Raw genomic sequence first — 14629 nt, forward strand, 5'->3', positions numbered from 1 at the left:
AAATAAATTTAAAAATAACAAAAATAAATAAATTTTAAAAAACAAATAAATTTAAAAAATCATTTCTATTTAGCTCCTAGTGGACGGGGAGGGCAAGGGGATAGGACACTCCACACATGGCAGTTATCTGTGTGTGGAAATGAGTGCAAAGGCTGCTTTCATGTTTAATTCAGATTTATTTTAAGTTTTATATTTCTCTCTTAAATTGGATTTAATTTTTTTTTTTTTTTTTTGTGGTATTGAGGGGCAACCTAAGGCCTCGCCCGTGCTAGCAGGCCTCTGCCACTGAGTGCAGCCCAGCCCCCTACAATTTTTCTTGTGTAGGTTGTGCTTTCCATGTTTTCTCTGAAAAACCTTTCCTCACTTCGAGATGAGGTAGAAGCAGCATTCCATTAACACATAGGCATGTAAGGATTTTCCAGAGAGCCATCTGCTCAGCTGTGGTTAGGAACCTGCACCCTTGGACTACTACTGAGAGTGGTCCAGCTCAGAATGCAGCCTGTCTTGCTCCATGTGCCACAGGCACACCTGAGAAGGCCATGTGTCCTGCCATGCGGGGCACTAAAGCCCCTGGGTGACACCTGGGTCTGGTTTCTCTGCAGCTTTCTCCCCAATGTCTGTACCATATTCATTCTCTAGCCATTTGCTCCACCAGGCCCTGGAAAGGAGGCACAGAGCTCCACAGAGGTACAGATTTGCCTGTTCCTCCTCTCAGACTCTTGATTGGTGACTGGATTTGATTCTCCACCTATTCCTCTGTTAACTCCCGCTCTGACTTTTTTCTTTTTTGTGGTGCTGGGGTTGGAAGCCAGGGCCTCAGCCAGCTTTTTAAATTGGTGGAATGCATATTGCTTAGTATTCCATTTTATCATTTATTTAGCTTGGAGTTTTGCATCTCTGAGTCCCCTTTTCTCCTCTTGAAGCGCAGTTCTCAGTGAGGGAAAGGGTGTTCAAGCCCTTCCCTCCCCCACCCTGGGGCCCTGGCAATACCTGGAGACACATGTGCCTTTAAGAACTGGGGAGGGGGCAAGACCAGCAGCACCTTCCAGGTGGGGGTCAGGCACACTGCTCAACATTCTACAGTGCACAGGATGGCCTCCACCACACAGAATGGCCTGGTCTCAAAAATACAACAGTGCTAAAATCAGGAAATCATGCCTAGAATTACGTTAGACAGTAGATTTTTAAAATTAATTATTATTATGATTTTATTTTTTTGGTAATGGGGAGTGAACCCAGGTACACTCAACCACTGAGCCACATCCATGGCCCTTTTTTAAATCTTATTTTGAGATTTTAAAGTTGCTCAGGCTGGCCTTGAACTTATGATACTCCTGACTTGGCCTCCCAAGTCTCTGGGATTTCAGGCATGTACCACCACACCTGGCTTAAAAGTTAGTTGTTGTTTTTTTTTTTTTTAAATGGTAGTAAACATAACCTAAATTTTAGCATTTCAACCATTTTCCAGTATTTGCAATGTGTCAATGACATCACATTGTCACACAACCAAACTCTAGAACTTTTTTCAACTTGCAAAACTGAAATTCTATCCTCATTAAAGACTAACTCCCCTTCCCTGGCCCCTGGCAAGCCACACTACTCTGAGTGTGAGGACGCTAGGGACCTCATGGGTGGAATCACATGGTAATTGTCCTTTTGTGGTCTGCTTTGGTTCATTAGCTCAATGTCCTCAGCACAGGTCTGTGCTGCAGCATGTGACTGAACCTGTCTCCATGCAAAGGCTTAGCACTCTGTATGAGTGCCACCTCTCCTTCCTCCATTCACCCTTCCACAGTCCCTTGGATTCACTGAGTCTTTTCTCCAGCTGCCTTGGAGAAAGTCTTTCTTTGGTGCCCAGCAGCCATGACTGTGCCGGATGTGAATGGCCTGCCCCTGTCCTCCCTGGAGTCTTTAGGTACTGGGGAGTCTTAGGCAGGACTCTCTGTTCTGGGAAACCCAGCACAATCTTTCCATCTTTCCTCTGGCCTCTTTCTCCTCTTTCTCCTCTTTGCTCACCTGGTTTTCACCCACAGACTTCAGAAGTTCTGTTCTGCATTTCTCCCCTCTGCTCCTTCTCTGTGTGAGCATGACATTTCTACTGCCCAGTCCCCAGTCCTCTGGTTCTTGGGCCCCTTTCCCGCTGCTGTCTCCAGGTGGCTGCTGAGCCATCAAAAATAGTCTCCTTCTGCCCTCCAGGTGTCATCTGTGGCCTTCCGACTTGGCAATTTTCTTAATACCCATGGTTTCCAATGCTCTTCTGAAATTTCCCAACTGTTCAGAACATGTTCCACTTTTTCTGAAGGTCCTTTACTAAATTCCTCATGTTTGGGGCTATCTGTGGGTTTCACCCCCCTATTTCCTCCCTGGCCGTGCAGCATGAGGGAGAGGAGCCAGGGCTTTGCTGTAGCTTATCAAGACTCAGATCATGGAAGTTTTCAATCCTTTGACAGAAGGGCCACAGTACCCCTGGCAGAAGCCAGAATCTGAGTGTCCACAGAAACTGGCTCCTATCTCCTGCTTCAGCCTTCAGCAAGCTCTGTGCATCCACATCTCAGGAACAGTGACTTTTCCAATTTTCAGTTCCTCTCCCCACTGGATGGCCACTGTCTTGTACACACTGTAGGGCCCAGTGAGCCCATGGTCATTGTCTCTGTACTCTTGCCCACCAAGACTTCCACACTCCAGGAGGCCTGAACCTCCCACCTATAGGACAGCACACCATTCTCACAATTAGAGAGCAGAGAGTGTGGAAGTCCTCTGCTTCTCCTGGCCAGTTCTCTGGCCTAAGCCTTATGGCCAGCAAAAAGAGGATCTTGCTCCAGCCCTGCAAAAATGCAATCACCACCCCTCACCTCAGGTAAAAGGCAAGGTCAGAGGCAAGATCATGAACTAAGGTTTACCATATGTGGGGCTGTGTCCTGGGACACACAGAGGTGCTAAGTGTCTGTCACACAAATGAGTAAACACACATTAATACAGTCATAAGAGAAAGACTGCCCAGCACAGTAGCCACACCTGTGATCCCAGTTGCTCCAGAGACAGGAAGATCATGAGTTCAGGCCAGGCCAGGCAACTTAGCAAGACCTGTCTCAAAAATTGAAAATTTAAGAAAGGACTGGGGATGTAGCTCAGTGGCAAAGTGCTAAAGAATCATTATTCCAAGATGCGCTTATATAAATGCAGCTTTACAACTTACTCATTTAGCCATTTTTCCTGAAACTGAGAGAAGGAGATTCCCTTAAGGGCAGCCCAGATGTCCTCAGGCTGGCTCACAAAGTCCTTTCTTGGAGGAACCAGCTGCATACAGTAGTGCAGGACAGGGAGGATGCCCAGCCAGTCGACGACTCTTGCGTCTATGCACCTTTGGCACAGGTTGACCAAGTACTCTTGCCATCTGGAAGGGAACCAAGACCTAATGTGACCTGTGGTTGGCTGTGTCCGACCTGCCCTGTGGTCCAATGTCTCAGGAGGGCAACCAGCAGAAGTAGCAAGTGGCGCACCTGAACCGAGTTCCCGATCAGGAGACATAGGGTGGCAAGGGGGACAAGTTCCCTGGACCCCATCCCAGTGCACCAGAATGTCATGAATCCCAACAAACTCCCACGGGTGTCATTTCCACATACACAACCGCTGAGGTATTGAGGCCCTTGGTTTCCAGCCAAGAATTTACACAGGGCCTAGGGTTTAAACCAGGCAGTCTGGCAAAGGTGAACCTAAACACAAAGCAAACTTTTTTCTTTGTTTTGAACTGGGAATTGAACCCAGGGACACACTACTACTAAGCTATATTCCCAGCCTTTTTTATTTTGAGACATGGTCTTCTTCAGTTTCTGAGACTGGTCTCAAACTTGCAATCCTCCTGCCTCAGCCTCCTGAGTCACTGGGATTACAGGCATGTGCCACTGTGCCCAGCTACAAAGCCACTTTTTAAAAGGAACAACTCATGGTGTGTGTCTCACAGGCACAGAAATAGATGCTTCTTCCTTCTCTCACACCCCCACACAGCTGTTTGTAGATTTCCTAACCAATGTCTCTCTTTCACAGAGGGCACAGCAACTGCCTGGGTCTTTAAAACTTAGGAAACCGACAGGTACTAAGAGCTCAGGAAAGGCTGCCTGATTTTACCCAAGCTCAAACCAAACAGAAGCAGAAGAGACCCTGATTGTCCGAGCACAGCAGCTCAGAAGAGGTCTCCCCAACCACATAAAAGGCCATGGCTGACCCAGCAGGGGCAGTGTGCTTCCAGAGCTACCGACACAGGTGGGACAGCAGGAACAGCATCCCTGCGGGTTCTGCAGCTTTTCGAGGTGACACCTGCAGGCAGGCCTGGGCCCCAGTGCTAAGGCGTGCTGAGCATGAAGAGGAAGGTCCTCCCAGGAGCACTTCTGTCATGTATTTTATATTCATTTATTTTTTCCAGTTGCCCGGGCTGGCTGTAAGCTCTTGGGTTCAAGCAACCCTCCTGCCTCAACCTCCCAAGTAGCCGGGATGACAGTGTTGCCGTGGTGCCTGGCTATTTGAAGTTTTTTGAAGTCAGGGTATTCAGGAGAACAAAGAATTTAACAACACTAGTAATGAAACAATGCCAGGAAAATGACAGGTGCAAATGGTGACATGACTGTGGTTTTATTTTTCCCAGTGTGTGCACAGCCTTTCTCTAACAAGCACTTAGCTCTGTAATCAGATAAAAATCATGATAAATGCCTATGAAACCTCTGACAAAAACAAAACAAAACAAAAACAAAAACATGGGATACCTCTCAGATGTGCCCAGGATGTGGTGGAGTTCACTGTGTAGGACATCTGGAGAGCAGGTGCTGGGGCAGAGGATGGAGCACAGTGAGGTCAGGTCACCCTCTGATAAGCAGAGTTTGGTATCTTCCACCAGGAAAAGGAGGACCAGGCCCATCCTCATTCTGCTCCTCACAGGCCAGCCTTCAGGCAGGGTGTCCCCACTTCTTCCTTCCAGAACCGGTTTAATCTGCTTTTTCAAACACTCCCATAGGTGTTTTCTCACCTGATGCAGGGGGAAAAAGAGGCACCATGGAGTGCATGCCCTAGAGGCTGAAGGATTCTTGGGCTGGGGATCAAAGCCCTGAGGCAGGGGAGCTCTGGGGAGGGTCCCACCTCCCTCGCCTCCCCAACTCCCAGGCACACTGAGGTTCTGGGACAGCAGAAGCACAGGGATGCTCAGTCCCAAACCCTGCAGTGAGGTGGGTCTGGGAGACCCCTGGATGCTCCTGGGAGCTCAATGTTGAACACAGAGAGCATCAGCTCTGTCTCCAAGCCACAGTGTGGCTGAAGGGGCAATGATGGGCTCCACCCTTTCTTTCATCTCTGCCTAGACCTTGAAAGAACTCAAGATCAGTGCTGGGAGTGAGGCTCAGAGGTGCAATCAGGAGAAGGGACATGGGGGCAGGGGATTCCCAAGAGATGGAGCAGGAAAAGAAGGAAAGGAAAGGTCCTCCTGCCCACCCACCTCGGCACCTGCCCCAGTCAGTCACAGGGTCTCCTTACCGGTAGTAGTCAGGGGACCCTGCCCACCCACACGGGAGCTGCTGGTGACCGGGGGGAGCCTGATACCTCTTCCTCTTCGAGGCCCAGGCTGTGCCAGGGCTGTGCTTTCCCTTCGTAAATCATAGGCACTTGGACAACAGAATAAAACTGCCGGAAGTAGGTGAAGAATTTCTGCAGGTTGACGAGGTTCCAGGTCTGAAGGTTGCTGAAGATGCGGCCCAGCATGATCTTGGCTGCTATCTTCTTCCCCTTTACCAGCTCCTTCTTCATATTATTAGTGAAGAAGTTCTGAAATTTCTGGAATGTCCCAGGAGGCTTTGTGCAAATTATGTCATCATATTGATGCCAGTCTATGGGTGATAGCAAGAAAAATGTCACACTTAAGATCTCAAAACCCACCAGCCCAAGACACCATCCCAGAAGACAAACACAGGGGCGTAGCTGGGCACAGTGGTACATGTCTGTAATGCTAGTATCTAAGGAGGCTAAGGCAGGAGGATCACAGGTTGGAGGTCAACCTCGGCAACTTAGGGAGGCCCTGACTAAAAAATAGACAGGAAACTGGGGAGCACAGTCAGAGGATAAAAGAACGGAAGGAAAACAAGAGGATTCTGATAAATTGAGGCAATCAGAACTCACTCCATCAGCTACCATGGCCATGCCCCTAGAGACAGAAATCCCAGACAACCCACAGTGATGAGCTTAAAACCAAGTCTCTGCTTAGTCATTCAGTTCAGAAAGCCTGGTAAAAGCTTTAAACATGACCACACGCAGGTTAAACATTTATTCCCAAACTACATCTCTCATTAGCAACTGAGTCCTGTTCTGGTAAATGACTTCAGAGTACCTACTGGGAACAGAAACACCCACTCCAAAGAGGACAGTGCAGACTACCCAGCAGACACAGAGATACTAGCAGGTGCCCACTACAGGGCAAGGACTGAATTCAAGTCTGCTCTGAAATCCAGCTTGCAAGAGACACAATTATAGACCTAGAAAATCCAGTGACGTCAACTGTAAAAAATTAGAAAACAAAAGTGGTTAGCCAAGCACCATGATGCATGGCTGTACTCCAGGCAATTTAGGAGGCTGAAGTGGAAGGATCAAAATTTTGAGGGCAGCTGGATAATTTAGCAAAACCTAACTCAAAATTTAAAAGAGCTAGGGATCTAGCTCAGGGGTAGAGGATTTATCCAGCATGCATGAGGCCCAAGCATTGTCAAAAAAAAAAAAAAAAAAAAAAAAAGCAAGAAATAAAAAGAAAAGAAAGAGAAGAAAAAAAACAGAAAACTTATAAGGTGGTCAGAGGTAGCTGAGCACCATGGTACATTCCTGTAATCCCAGCGACTCTAGAGGCTGAGGCAAAAGGATTGCAAGGTCAAGGCCAACCTCAGCAACTTCAGAGGCCCTAAACTAATTAGGGAGATCCTGTCTGTAAACAAAAAATAAAAAGAGCTGGGGACATGGCTCAGTGGTAAAGTGCCCTTGGGTTTAATCCCTACTACCAAAAAAAAAGCCCTATGTGTAGAAAGACACACACAAATAGCAGTGAAATATTAACACAGGTGCTGAGCAGGACTCCTGAGGCCCAAAGCAGGCACTGTGCACACTACTGTCCCATTGGTTGGCCCAGCCTCCCCAGCTCTACCCTGTCCCTGCCAGGTGACAGTTGGCCAGGGTTCATATGCTGATTCAGGCATGGCCTCCTCTGGAGCTTCTCCTGACCCTACTCCAGCTCCTCGCTTTGTGGGACTTGTCAGAGCAGAAACTCCATCTTTGCTTGTGGAATTATCTGATGAAGTCCAGTCTCGCCTAAAAGCTGAAGTCCTCGGAATACACTATTGTTATTAAATATTAAGTACATAGCCAGGAGGCATGGTGCACATATAGCCTCTCAAGAGGATGAGGCAGGAGGACCTCTGGAGCCCAGGTGCTTGAGGTCAGCCGAAAAAACATATATATTTTTTTAAATCCTAGGCCCTGGGGGGAGCTGAGGAAAGGGCTGGGTGCCCAGGCAGGCCAGGACAGCCAGTAGCTGCAGAAAGGGTCACATACAAAGAGCTGCCAGAGGGCCTGAAGTGGTGCAGAGGGCTCTTTCCAAGGATTCAGCAAGTCAAATGTGGAAGCCACCCAAATGCCACCAACAAAACGTGACAAATAGCAGAGACCCACAAGGAAGCTCTCGACACCCTGTCCTGCTTCCAGTCACCACCTAGCTGCCTCCAGGAAGGGCCAACCAGCAGCTCCCTGTTCCCTGCTTTGTCCCAGAGTCTGCCTGGGACCTGGGGCCCACTCTGCCCACTGCCCAAGCCCTTCCTCTGGCTCGTCCTCTCTCCTTCCCATTTCCTCTCTCGCAATAGTTAAACCACAGCAGGGGCAGCGCACAGCAGAGGACCCATGCAGACCAGGCAGTCTGCTCCACACAGCAGCATCCAAGCCAGGACACAGGTGCCACAGGAAAGGCCCTTTACCTCCGGAGCGCAGGAGGGAGGACTTGACATACAGGCAGCGGTTCACATGCTCGCCCGCCTTCTGCGGCTGCTCATAGATGTACTCATACTCCACGGTGCAGTTGGAATCTTGGCAATGCTGAAGGACATACTTGTAAGGGATGGCTCTATCCAGGCTCTGCCTGGGAATGACAATGCTGCCTTTGATGAGGGACCTGTGCTCATGTAAGTCCCTGCAAATCAACAGACACTGGCCAGTTATCCGGAAGTCTTAACTCAGAAGATTGAGGTCTCAAACACCGGGAACATAGACCCAAAGCTATAACGGACACTGACCAAGACAGCATGTCTAGAACAGGGCAGGGCTTTGTTTCCAGTTAGGACAGAAAAAAGAGCCATAGCGAAGTGAAACGAAGACATGTATGCTGGGAATATCAAACACACACTCATCCAGGGAGCAGGGCCACCCTGGGGGCTCACTGATCAACTCTAACACACACTCGGAGGGCTGGGGACCGCGGGACTCACTCAACATAGTACATCTTGCAAGCGTCACTCCACTCGGGCCGTCCGAGCTCTTCTCCTCCCTTGATGAACACCGTGTGGAGCTCGGGGTCGAAGGTGACATGCTTGGGGATGATGGCATGGAAGTGCACAGTGATCCCCTCCTCGGGCTTCAGCCAGCTGGAAGAGAGAAGGAAGCACTGTGGTCACCAACTGCTCTTGGCCTGGCCTACCTCCTCTTTCTCTACTGGTAATTTTCACCCCTGGCCGCTGCCCATCACAAGCGGCCAAGAAGTGGAGAGGAGGGTGTGAGTCCCTGGCCTAGGCAGCCCGCCTCCCCTGCAACCCCTGGACTGAACTCATCCCAGCGGCCCTCAACAGGCACAGATGGCCTCCCTGTGCCTTGGGCCTGGGCTGGCGACTTGGTACCTTGTGGGGACAGCTTGTGCACTGGCCTTCCGGTTCTTCTGCTCCTTCTCCTTTGTCATTGCAGCCGTGTAATTTTTGTCACTCCCTTCTGGCTTCCTCAGGTCTTTGGGTTCTGAGCTGATTTCACCTGTTTTTTCTCCAGGAGCAGCCAACCCGTCCTTGGTCTCACCCTCCTGAAAAGAGCAACCAAGCCCCAGCCTGAAAGGCTACCCCTAAGCCAAGCATCTCACAGCATGGCCTCTGAGGACCCTTCCCCAACCTTGCCTGGCCCCTCCTCCCTCCCTTACTCCTGGGCACACTAGTTCCTTCCACTGCACCTGTGCTGCTGACATGAAGGGCTCACTTTGACCTGGGCAAGTCCAACCTGATTTGACATGGCTATGCCCACCAACACCACAGCAGGGAGCTGTTGGTCCACCCATGCCCCTGGAGGAAGGTCCACACCAGGCACCTTGTCTCCAAACTCACCAGGGCCCAGCCCAACCCACATGTGAAATAGTGTGCGACCATGGTACTCAGGAACAGCCATAGCCCTTTGTGAGTGACAGCATCCCTCTACAGGGATGAAGCGGCCCTGCTTTCCTCATGTTCACAGCACCTTCATTACACGAGCAAGCTTCTCTACTCGTATTATAGTGAACCTGGAACACACCCAACCAATGCTCTGGAAAGTGAACCTCAAAAAGCAGACACTAAGCTGCCCACCACACCACTAGTGTCTCAAGAACAGCCTGCTGATGGGCACAGACCCAACTTGGATGCCACTTGCCTGGTGAGAAGAACCCTGGGTGGCCTGTGGATGTCAATAGAGAGACTTTCACAAGAAATAAAAGCTGGGAGTCAGGGTGGGCAGGCAGGATGTGCAGCACAGAACAGAAAGACCGTGCCCCCCCAAATGACCTGCCACAAGGCCCAAAACCTGAGTGGGTGCTGCCACCTCACAAATGGCCCAGCTCAGTCCCTTCAGCAGAAGCATGAGGGCAACCAGCTGATCCAGGGCTAGAGGGAGGCTCTGCAGCCAGGCACACAGACTACCTCCTCAGCGACACCTGTGATTTGATGGCTTTTATTGCAGCCATCCTAATGTGTGTCAAGGAGGTCTTGCATTGCCCAGGAGGAAGCCTGGGAGCAGGCACCACACTCTGGGTGTCTGTGAGCTGGAACTGAGCCAGGGAGTCCCCTCTCCCCCGCCGCCCTGTGCTCCTGAACACTGGCAAGGAGCTCCCTCCCACAGCTTTCCCTGGGCTCCAGTGGGAGTCCCTGATCAAAGAATAATTCCTCTATGTCTAATGCCTCCCAGAGGCTGATGGGGCCTCACTTCCAAGGAAGAGCACCTGAAAGCACCTGCCAGCCAACAAGCGCCCACACATGGGTCTTGCGGCACAGTGGAGGAGCACCCAGCCCCACACATCAACACAGAGACCCCGAGGAGAGTGGGACCCACACCTGGCCCGGCCACAGCTCCTGAGACACATGCATATTGGGTCTAGGGCAGGGAAAGGAAGGTGGAGACCAGGGACCTGGAGCCTGTAGACTCCTATGGGGACAGACCAGACCCATGCCAGGGGCTTGGCTGAAACCCACCGACCCTGGGCCCAAGAGGCAAGGCTGCTCTTCCTGCAAGGAACGCCCACCATCCAGGCTCCAAGCTGCACACTCCCAGCCTCCCAGGAGCCCTGATGCTCTGGAGACTCTGAACTTATTTCCTCCATTGTAGAAACACACATCCTCCAGGAAAACATAGAAGAAAAAGGAAGCACGCTGCCTGGACCTTGGTGCCTCCTCCAGGAACCTCCCAGCATTCCGGGCAGGAGGCCCGCCTGGGTCCCTGGGGGACCTAGGGCAGAGATGGGTGGTCCACAGCTCTCAAAGCCCTCACCCAACGACCTGTCTGTGCAGAGACCCCAGCCTCTCCCCCATGCCTTCATCCATGGGACCTCCAGGCCTGGGTTCCTGGCAGAGCACACAGTGACCTTGCTGGCCCCATGGATTCCTGGGATTCCTACCCTGGTCCTGCAGCAGGTGGAACCACCTGGAGAACTTCCAAATGGCTGAAAGGAGAGGCCTCTCTGTGCTGGGAAGCCAAGTCCCTTGTGTCCTGTTTCAGTTTCTAAAAAAGTTCCCGAGCCTCTGATTCTCCTGCTTGTTGTCTGATTCCCAGCAACAGTAGGAATCAGTGGCGTTTGGTAAAAAGGCCTCATGCCTGTGTTGTGTTCTCAGGCAGATCCTGGTTCTGCTGGCAAGTGGTTCTGTTGCTCTCGGCCAGTCCCAGCCCCTCACCAAAAATGAAAAGAGGGGCAGGGGGCAGTGACCTTTCAGGGAGGCCCTGCAGCAGGATGAAAGTGGGTTGCCACTTCCCAAAGGTTTGGGGACTAAATGAAGCCCCTAAGGGTGCTGTGTCTGTCCTACCTGCCCTTTCCTGGCCACTGTCAGGGACCACCCTGTCTTGTCTCATAATTAATTAATTTTTTTTTTTTTTTTTTACTTTTTAATATTTATTGTTTTTTAGTTTTTGGCGGACAAACATCTTTGTTTGTATGTGGTGCTGAGGATCGAACCCGGGCCGCACGCATGCCAGGCGAGCGCGCTACCACTTGAGCCACATCCCCAGCCCCATCCATAATTAATTTTAATGCCGGCCTCACAGCAAGCCTGTGAAGACAGGCTGGTGCTGCTCATCACTCAGACCCCTTTTCTCCCCTCAAACCAGACCAGCAAGACCTCAACCACAGTTCAACCTGCACTTGGGTTCCAGAGGGTTCAAATCCTGTCTCTTCTTGCCACTAGCTGTGAGGCTGTGGGCAAGTTACTTAACCTCTCTGTGCTTCACTCTCAGCATCTGAAGGACAGGGATTTATGATAATGTCGTGTTTAGCACAATGCTGGGCACATCACAGCTTAGCAGCTTGGCTTTTTTAAACCCCTGGGACTGTAAACCCTCCCCTCCCAAGGCTCCAGCTGGCAGTTGTTCTTCCTGGTACCCAGGGGTGGGGAGCCCTGGCAGGTGGCTCCACCATTCCACAACTCCATCTTCACAAGGCAAGGAATCTACAGCCACTCAGGGTCCACAAGTCCCAGATGCTCAGGGCATCCTTGGGGCTGGGGGAAAGCAGTGCTGCCCTCTGGGAGCACTGTGCCCCATGGGCTCTAGGGCAGCAGGACAGGAGCATGGGAGGCACTTGCTCTATTCTGACTATCAGCAGGGAAGGCCCATATGATAGCTTACCCCCTCTTGTTCCTCTACAGCCTGGGCAGGCTGCGGGGACCTCTCCCAGGGCATTGCAAACCCACAGAGCCCTCCACCTCCAGCAGCCTCAGACACCTCTCCAGACATCCTCTGGAATGTCCAGGGCCCTTCAGCTCAGCCAGAGGCTTCTCATCCCCAAGAGGGACTAAATCCCAGTTCCCTCAAAGAAAAGAGACTGGAAACTTTAAGCAGTTTCAGTGCCATCCCTAAGAAAATCCTAACTTCTTTTTTATGAATACTATATTCATATTTTCATATTATATTTTATTTGTACTTTTTAGTTCTACATGAGAGGAAAGTATATTTTGACATATTTATACAACTACAGACTACACCTTATTTTAATTAGAATCCCAGTTTTGTGGTGGCACATAAAGTGGAGATTCTTGGCTGCAAAAATTTTAAAATCCATCCTAAAATTAACATGAAATACAAGAGCTACCAACTACTGAAACAATTCTGAACAAGAACAACATTGGAGGCCTTACACAGCATAATTTCAATATTCCCTGCTGAAAAGCTACAGTCATAATAAATGGTGTAAAAATGAAAGACAGAAATGTAGGTTAATTAAAAAGAGTAGAAAATCTAGAAACAAAACAAAACAACCCTCAGGGCTGGGGATGTAGCTCAGTGGCAAAGCACTTGCCTAGCATGTGTGAAGCACTGGTTTGATCCTTAGCACCATCTAAAAATAAACAAATTATAAAGGCATGTTGTTCATCTACAACTACAAAAATGTTTATTTAAAAAATAACATAAGTTCTCAAGAGATTTCTCACAACAGCATTCCATGGAAATGGACAGTCTTTTCAACAAATGCTGTTAAGAAAACTGGATAGATAGCCACTCACCAAACAAGGAAGTTGGAACCTTATCTGACACCATAGAAAAAAAATTCACTCAACATGGATAGAAGACCTAAATGTAAAACCTGCAACTATAAACGCATAACACACAACAGAGACAATCTATTACAATGGATTTGACAGTGATTTTTTGAATAGAACACAAAAAGCACAGGCAACAAAAGAAAGAATAAACTACATCAAGCCTGAAAACTTGATTCTTCAAGGGACACAAACATCAGTGAAAGGGCAACACCCTAAATTCAAGAAGACACTTGAAAATCACATTTCTGATAAGAAATTAAGATCTATGATATAAAGACCCCTTATAGCTCAACAATTAGGAAAGAACAACCCAGTATTAAAACAGGTAAAGGACTTCCAAAGAAGATATGCAAATGGCTCAGAAGCACATGGGAAAATGTTCAACATCAATAATCAGTGGGGAAATCAAAATCACAATGAGATGCAGCTTCACACACATCATGAGGGCTACCATCAAGAAACAGAAAACACCAGTGCTCCTGAGAATGTGAAGGAACCGGAACTCTCGTGCACTATGAATTAGAACACAAGTGGTGCAGGCTCTGTGGAAAACTCATTGCTGGTTCCTCAAATTATCAAAAGTAGATTTCCATGATCCTTCAATTCTACTTCTCTGCAAACACCTGTAAAACATTACAAGAAAAGGCTTGAGAGATATTTATACTCATACAATCATTCCAGGATTGTTTATTACACTCAAGGTTCCATTGAGGAAGAATTTTTAAAAATTTTTAGCTGTGCATTGTAGTTATACATATGCATGGAATATCGTTTGCTCCAATTCAGTCTTAGAACTTGCCCATTCCCTCCCCTTCTACCTGGCTCTGTCTCCTTTCTTCTTGTCTACTGGTCTTCCTTCCATGCATGTATAGTTTTCTTAACTAGAGCTTTACAGACATACATAAAGATGACATTCACTATGGTCTCTTCATATAAGTGCATTGGATAGTTTGATCAAATTCATTCCACTATTTCAGCCTTTTCTTAACCCAAGGAAGAATATTTTACATGTAGCATATGATGGAATATTATTTGGTCTGAAAAATACAGGAAATTCTGGCCTATGATAGAATAGGGATGGAACTTGAGAATGCTAAGTAAAGGACTATATACTGTATGATACTACTTATATGAGGTGCAGCACATAGAGAGATTGAAATAATACAGAGAGGAGAACAGTGGTTTCATAGGGCATAAGGAAAATTGACAATTATTGTCTAATAAATAAGCTTCAGTTTGGAAAGAAGAAAAAATTTCTATGGCTTCATGCTGGTATCAGAAGAATGTCAAAATAAGTGAAATGAACACCACTAATGTGCCTTCTGAGTAGTTAACTTGGAAAATTTTGCTGTATTTGATCACATATAAAAATTAATCTCGTTTATTTATTTCCACATGAATAAAAACCAAAGAGTTCTCCACTAGTAGAACTGATCAGTAAGAAATGTGAAAGGATCGTTCAGGTTGAAAACATGATTCATTCACTCAGTCCTGCCAAGAAATGAACAATAACATTGAGGGTAGCACCTCAGAAAAATTTAAAGCCAGTATCATTGTACATTTAGTTTTTAACTCCTCTCCTAATGTGA

At 48.4% G+C, this 14629-nt stretch overlaps 1 pseudogene; it reads right to left on the bottom strand.

Annotated features, from left to right (window-relative positions):
* The window catches only part of LOC139703694 (E3 ubiquitin-protein ligase RNF213-like), a 293383-nt pseudogene extending 283954 nt beyond the window's left edge, over nt 1-9429 (bottom strand).
* Between the last annotated feature and the right edge of the window lie 5200 nt (nt 9430-14629).

This window comes from Marmota flaviventris, assembly GCF_047511675.1.
Source record: "Marmota flaviventris isolate mMarFla1 chromosome 16 unlocalized genomic scaffold, mMarFla1.hap1 SUPER_16_unloc_2, whole genome shotgun sequence".
Lineage (NCBI taxonomy): Eukaryota > Metazoa > Chordata > Mammalia > Rodentia > Sciuridae > Marmota > Marmota flaviventris.